Source organism: Jaculus jaculus, chromosome 9 (genome assembly GCF_020740685.1).
Source record: "Jaculus jaculus isolate mJacJac1 chromosome 9, mJacJac1.mat.Y.cur, whole genome shotgun sequence".
Lineage (NCBI taxonomy): Eukaryota > Metazoa > Chordata > Mammalia > Rodentia > Dipodidae > Jaculus > Jaculus jaculus.
The window spans coordinates 124,789,189-124,796,037 of NC_059110.1; the positions used below are offsets into that span (position 1 = coordinate 124,789,189).

At 52.3% G+C, this 6,849-nt stretch overlaps 1 non-coding gene across 1 annotated transcript; it reads left to right on the top strand.

Annotated features, from left to right (window-relative positions):
• The first annotated feature begins 2,970 nt into the window (after positions 1-2,970).
• LOC123463775 lies at positions 2,971-3,077 on the top strand. Its single transcript, XR_006639159.1, has one exon. It is a non-coding gene; the product is annotated as a U6 spliceosomal RNA (small nuclear RNA).
• The last annotated feature ends 3,772 nt before the right edge of the window (positions 3,078-6,849 follow it).

Below are 6,849 nucleotides of genomic sequence, written 5' to 3' on the forward strand. Positions count from 1 at the left end.
ACTTTCTGTCTCAGCCTCCTCAGTGCTGAGATAACAGGGGCGCCCCACCGTGCCCAGCATTTTATAGGGGTTTCTGGGATCTGACCTCAGGCCCTCCCGCTTGTGTGACAAGCTCTTTTCCAACTGGGCTATCCCCCCAGTTCCTTCCTAAGATTCTTTAGTGTAGCTATCTCCAAACATCCTTTCTCCTCAAAGGGACGGTCCCCCAAGGTGGCTGCTGGGCATACCTCCTGTCTGGTGCCCTCGCTTCCCCTTTCCTCCCCAGCTTGTCCTAATTCTTGCTCTGCCTTCTTCTTCTGTCACATCTCTGCTGGGCTTTCCCCAGCTTTCCAGGACTGGTTGGTTCAGATTCACAGCTCCCTGAGCACATGGGTTCCAGGGCAGCTCGCCCACATTCTTCTACAAAACACCCTTGCCTCCCGGGATGGGGCCCAAAGGAGAGCAGCCCCGGTCACTCCCTCCCCCTTGCTGCCAAACCCAAGCCCTTCTCCTGCCCAGACATCGCCAGCCAGGACGCCTTGGGAAGGCGCCGAGCACGTTCCTCTCCCACCTGTGGCCACGCCCCTCCCGCCAACATCCATCTGCCACGAGACTTCAGAGTCTACGTTCTCTCACGGAGAAATGGAGCCAACCCTGCTCCCCGGGAAGCTGGCACCTCCGCGAGCCCTGGTGCCCTCCCTGCCCGTCTCCAGATAATGGGAAATCATTTCCGGTGGGAGGAAGTGGCGCAGGGCCTTGTGTGCTGGAGTTGTTGCCTCGTAACTGCAACAAAAGCGAATGTAGGACAGCAGCCTTCCTGGCTACTGCCTTCGCCGCTGAGAACCGCACTGGCCAGAGAGATCTCACGAATGGCCTCCTCCCCATCTCCGTCTTGCTAATGATAAATAATGTGTATTTTTAGCTTGGAATGGAATTTCATCTCCCCATTGCTGATGTGTTTCAGGTATTTCTTTTTTTTTTCTTCTTCTTTTACCTTTGGGGCTTGAAACAACAAAACCAACAACCACAAAAAGCCCAGACATTTTTGCACTGACTGTGTGCATTTATTCCCTGCCAGAAATTGACATCTGCACTCGTTAATTCCTCCACATTTGTTCTCACCCGAAAACACTCACCTGGCTGGGAGCTGTTCACATGAGGGCTCTTCTGAAGGTAGACGGGGAACAGGGGTGTCCTGGGGTCTGGTCGCTGCTCCCTATTTGAGCTTGCCCTGGGTCCCACTAAGAGCTTGTGAACACAAGATGTCACATGTCTAGTACATTTCCAGGTGACCACCCTTTAAAAGGCTTTCTGTTCAATGTGTGGTCATTGGACCAGCAGTAGCATCAAGTTCCTGGGAGCCTGGTAGAGATGAATGCCTGGGCCTCACCCCCGGGGTCTAGTCAAAAGTCTGCATTTTAACAAGATTCCCCACGTGCTCTGAATATGTCCTGCGGCTTGAGAAGCACTGGCCTGAATCGCTCCCTTCACCCTCTCCTGGGTTCTCAACCTCGGAGTCATCAGGGAGCGTTAGAGACATCCTCGGGCACATGCTGCTGCACCCCAGGCCAACAGCACCTCTGGGGAGGGGAACCCACACATCTGTGCATTTCAAAAGCTCCCCACGTCAAGTCATGAGGAACTGAATTGGAAACATGCCTCAGCCGGCCCTGACCTTGAGCAGAGAAGGGAACATTGTCCTTCCTCTGTGGTCACTCATGCGCACCCACTCATCGGTCCAGAGAGAGCTCAGCTTTGCCTAGTCCAGCACCATTCATCTGTCCACAGGGCTCTCCGCTGGCTTCTCGAGCCAGCGGACTGCAATCACGCATCCTTCTCTCTGACATTAGCTCCGCTGATGGTGGAGGAGGGTGGTCGATGCAGGAAAAGTAGGCTGAGCCAGGCTTTGCTTACCCCACTGGCTTAATTAGAGCAGGACCCATAGGGCCCACGTCCCACAATTCTGAAATTCCACTATTTAAGTCCTTCTGAATCAAATCCATGGGCAAATGCTTAACAAACCAGCTATCACGTCTCCCTCCAAGTCTATTGATGAGAGCCCTCTTTCTCAGGAATCCACACTCTTCTCTAATATTCCAGGCCACCAGGACAGAGAAGGAGTATGGGAGATGAACACCAGCTGCCATCCCAGGTCTGAAACATCAGCCCATCTCTAGGGCACACACTAAGGGCTTGAAAGTGCTTCTCAGCCAATACCTGCTGCCAGCCACGGAGAAAGTCTAGTCAATTCTTTCCTCTTTCTGGAGAAGGAGATGGGTGGCTTTCAGGTCATCCTGGTACCACAGAGCTCGGGGTTGAAGAGGTCTCACCAGCTCAATGTACAAGAGACACATATAGCTTGGGTTAGAGATCTGGACTCAGGCTACTGTTGGAGCCAATGACATCATCTTTAGAAAAGCAATGAAGACCCAGATCCTGGCCCCAACTTGTCCCAGCCTGGATGGAAGGCAGCCAGTGAGAAGTGCATAGAGCAGCAGATGCTCAAGGTCAAAGGATGCTGAAACGAATGCGGCTTGGAGCATCCTCCAAAGAGTGTGCCAAGTCACAGGAGCCACAGAGGGAGGGAGACAAGACATTGCGCTCCTAATTGCATTTCATGACCCAGTGCTCATGCTGCAGAGCTGCCTGCCTGCAGTCTACCTCTCCTCCTCTCTTCCTCCTTCCCTTCTTCTTTCTCTCCTTCTCCTTTTCTTCCCATCTTCCTTGTCTCCTTTCCTCTTCCTCCACCTTCTCCTTCTTACATGGTCTCATGTAGCCCAGGCTAGCCTCCAACTCATGATGTAGCTCATGAACTCCTGATCTTCCTGCCTTCACCTACCAGGTGCTGGGGTAACAGGCATGCACCACACCTGACAACCTGTTTCATTTCTCACTTTTTCTCTTTCTTGCCCTCTGCTTCTCTCCTGTCAAACAAGTTTTTGGGGCACTCTCAGCCAGCCTTTCAAAGCTGGAAAGAGTAAAGGGAGATGTGAGCTCGCTTCGGCAGCACATACACTGAAATTGGAACGATACGGAGAAGATTAGCATGGCCCCTGTGCAGGGATGATGAGCAAATTCATGAAGCTTTTCATATTAAAAAAAAAAAAGAGTAAAGGGAGAAGTGTAAGGGTCTTCCTTCCTTTGCACTCTGCCAGTGGGTTGGGAAGAAGTTGGCAGCCTGAGGTCCCCTGGCACAAAGACCCAAAGGTCCGTGGGTGTCCCTTGAAAGGGTCAAGGACAGCAACATGAAAAGACTAGGCTGTGGGTCATTGGGATATGGTCCCAGGGAATGTAGGTGGGTCAGGAAGCATCTCACCTGCCTTCCCCATTTTTTATTTTTTCAAGGTAGAGTTTCACTCTAGTCCAGGTGACCTGGAATTCACTATGGAGTCTCAGGGTGACCTCAAACTCATGGCAACCCTCCTACCTCTGCCTCCCGAGTGTTGGGATTAAAGGCGTGCGCCAGCACACCCGGCTCAGTCTTCATTCTAGCATGGCAAACACTACCTTCACTGAGCCATGTCCTCACACTCCAGTGAGATATTTTTAAACTATTTGCAAGCAGAGAGAGAGATAGAGAGACAGAAAGAGAAAGAGAGGGAGAGAAGAGAGAGAGAGAGAGAGAGAGAGAGAAAGAATGGGCATGTCAGGGCCTCCAGCCACCACTGCAAACTAATTCCAGACATATGCGCCACGTTGGGCATCTGGCTTATGTGACTCCTGGGGAATGGAGCTTGGGTCCTTTGGCTTTGCAGGCCAGTGTCTTAACTGCTAAGCCATCTCTCCTCGAGAGACTTTATATGCTTTGGTATGGAGCTGAGCAGGGGTTCTTCCCCTCCCAGTGGATTTTCCCAAGAAGGCGCTGGCAGCAGAGAGGCTGTGTAGGCAGGCTCAGGGAGGGCTCTGCCCCTCAGTAGTGGGCTCCCATGAGCCCTAGGTCCCTGGGACGGCCGGATGTGCCCTGGGCCTCTCTCTGCGGCTGGCTCAGGCTCCCTTTTTCCAATGGAGCACCAAAGAGAGCTCTTCTGACTCCCACTGGCCTTGATGCCTCGCTCTCCCTGTGTGGATGGAGAGGGTTCTGGCCCGCCACACCGCCCGTCTTTGCCAGTGCCGAGCCAGCCTTAACTTCACCCGCTTCGTCTTGCAGTGACAGGTGCCTGGGAGGCGAGAAGCAGAGGGCTCCATTTCCACGTTTTATGACAGTGAGAAGTGGGGGATGGACCCTCCAGCCCCCTCTGGTCTCTCATGGTCCCCAGGAGCCCCGCCCTCTCCTGCTTTCAGCGGCACTTTTCTGGCTGCCGGCAGAGCCCGCCCCGCCTGGGTGGACTGACTGGTCGGGAGAGTATTTATTTTAAGAAGCATTTTACCTCGGGTTGGGATGTGCTTGGCTTATTACTCATAAATATCAACTAACAGCAAAGGGTGGCCTCTGGGAGAAAAAGTGGATGCTTCACAGGAAGGCCACAGCTGATATCTTCCCAAGGGAGATGGGGATGGAGCAGACGGTGCCTGCCTTTTACAGGGCAATTCACAGGCCCTTATGGTGCCATGCACGGAGCCAGCCTGGCCTATGGCAGAGCACCATAGGACAGTTGTCTCTGGGGATATGGGTCTGAGTGAGCCAATGATAGTCACCTGCAGACCCATACAATGGGGAGATGGAAACCTGAGAAAGGGTGTGATTGAAGGCCCAGGTAGAGAGGGACAGATTCTCTGGGACTTCATGGAGGAGGTGGCTTTTGGCAAGGTGCTATTGCTGGAAGAGAGGAGGAGAGGAATATCACAGATGGCGACAGTATGTGCAAGGGTGTGTGTATTGGCCTGAACAAGGTAAGGTGCCTGTAGGGAAGCTAGGGCCGCATGGAGCCACAGAGAGAGAGGAAAAGGGAGACACTGGGCATAAATGGTGAGCGCTCAGGGGAGGAGGGGTTCCACCCTGCAGAGCCATTCCTTCCTGAGCTTTGAAGGTGGCTTTGATCTGAGGCACTGTGCCTTGGCCAGGACAGGCTGTTGGTTGGCCCAGCCCAGGGGTGGCCCTCCTAAGACTCACCAGGGAGTCTAATAGCTCCCTTGTGATGAGCCTGGACCTTGGAGTGGAGGGAAAGAGAGCCACTCCATTGAATAGTCAGTGGAGCCGGGCTGGCAGTCAGTCTTTCTCTTTCTCTCCCTTTCCACTGCCTCTCCTCTCCTTTTCACAGACTCATTCACGTGTTTGAACATTTAATTCCCAGTTCCCAGCTGGTGGAGCTGTTTTGGACGGTGGTGGAATCTTTGGGAGGCAGGGCTTGGCCGCAGGAAATAGGTCACTAGGGGTGGGCTTTGAGGTTTATATCTACTTCTGGTTTCTGTTTGTAATTCTGCAAAAGCTGTGCCACTGGGGAATAACCTGCTCCTGCCACCATGCCTTCCCAGCCACGGCAACTGAAATCCCTCTGAAGCTGTGAGCCAAAATAAATCCTTCCTCCCTTAAGTTGCAACTGTCAAACATGTTGTCATAGCTATGAGAAAAGTAACAAACACTGTGCCCAGTCTACCAAGACTTTTTTAGAGGAACAGGAAGGTGAAGGTCCCCTTCCCATGCTCTGAACTGCCTCCAATCCTTCTTCCCCCCACCTCCCCCACCGCAGATAGGGTCTCACTGTAGCCAAAGCTAACTTGGAATTCACTGTGTAGTCTCAGGTTGGCCTCAAACTCATGGTGATCCTCCTACCTGTGCCTCCCAAGTGATGGTCTCACAGGCAAATGCAGCCACACCCAGCTTTCTCGAATCCTTAATGCCCCTCCCATACCGTGCCAAAGCTGAGTCCAGTCCTAACAGAAGTTGCTCCACTTACTCTTCTGAACTGGCTAGAGACAGGCATGTGACCCAGGCATGGCCAATCACAGGGTCCCATTGCCTGGATAAATGTGATTGGTCTAAAGTGGGCAGGGCACCAGAGCCAGGTCAATCAGAGTCCTTCCTTCGACATTGGTCCGGGATCCTGTCAGTTGCCCAACTTCCCCACAGATAACAGTGCAGAGAAAGAGTGGCGAGAGCTGTCTGATGGGGGCCATCTCTGCCAGGACTACGAGAGAGCCTGGCTGCAGCCAGCGAGAAGCCAAGATGGAAAGGCTATGGGTTATTTCAGAACCCTCTCAACTATGAGAGCCAATAAAGTCCCCAGTATATTGCTGCAATTTGAGTGTGGTTTCTGTCCCTTGAAAGTGATAGGGTTTGGAGCAGCGCACTGGCCATCCCAGGACTGTCCCCTCACCCTCTCAGGGTATGGCGCTGGCACTTACACCCTGATCTTACCTCCCCTCCCCCATTCTATTAGACGCAGAAGTCCCTCTTCCAAGTCTCTCTCTCCCCCTCTCCCCAACCTGGCTTGCAGATGGCTCCTTGGCTCTGGCCTTATCTCTAGTACCAAAATAAGGGAGCATAGTTAGAGAAGTTTCTAGGTGCCTGGGCCTGAGAGAGGTCAAGAAGCCATGAGTGAGAGCGCACTCCAGTGTTTGGGCTACTCTGACATTTAGGAACAGGAAGGGCCAAGACAGAAGAAATGTGACTTCTCCACCCCTGGGCATGGAGACTTCTCATTTATAGCCCCCTAATTTATACTTAATTACACAAATACTCATCATTTGACACAAGCCAGCTTATTACTGATTTTGTTTTTTATGCCAAAATGAAAATATCTGGGATGTTCTTTTCTTTCTCTCTTTTTTCTTTTTCCTTTCTTTCTTTCTTTTCTTTTCTTTTTTTTTTTTTTTTTTTGAGGTAGGATCTTGCTCTAGTCCAGGCTGACCTGGAATTTACTGTGTAGTCTCAGGGTGGCCTCGAGCTCACGCACAGCAATTCTCCTACCTCAGCCTCTTGAGTGCTGGGAT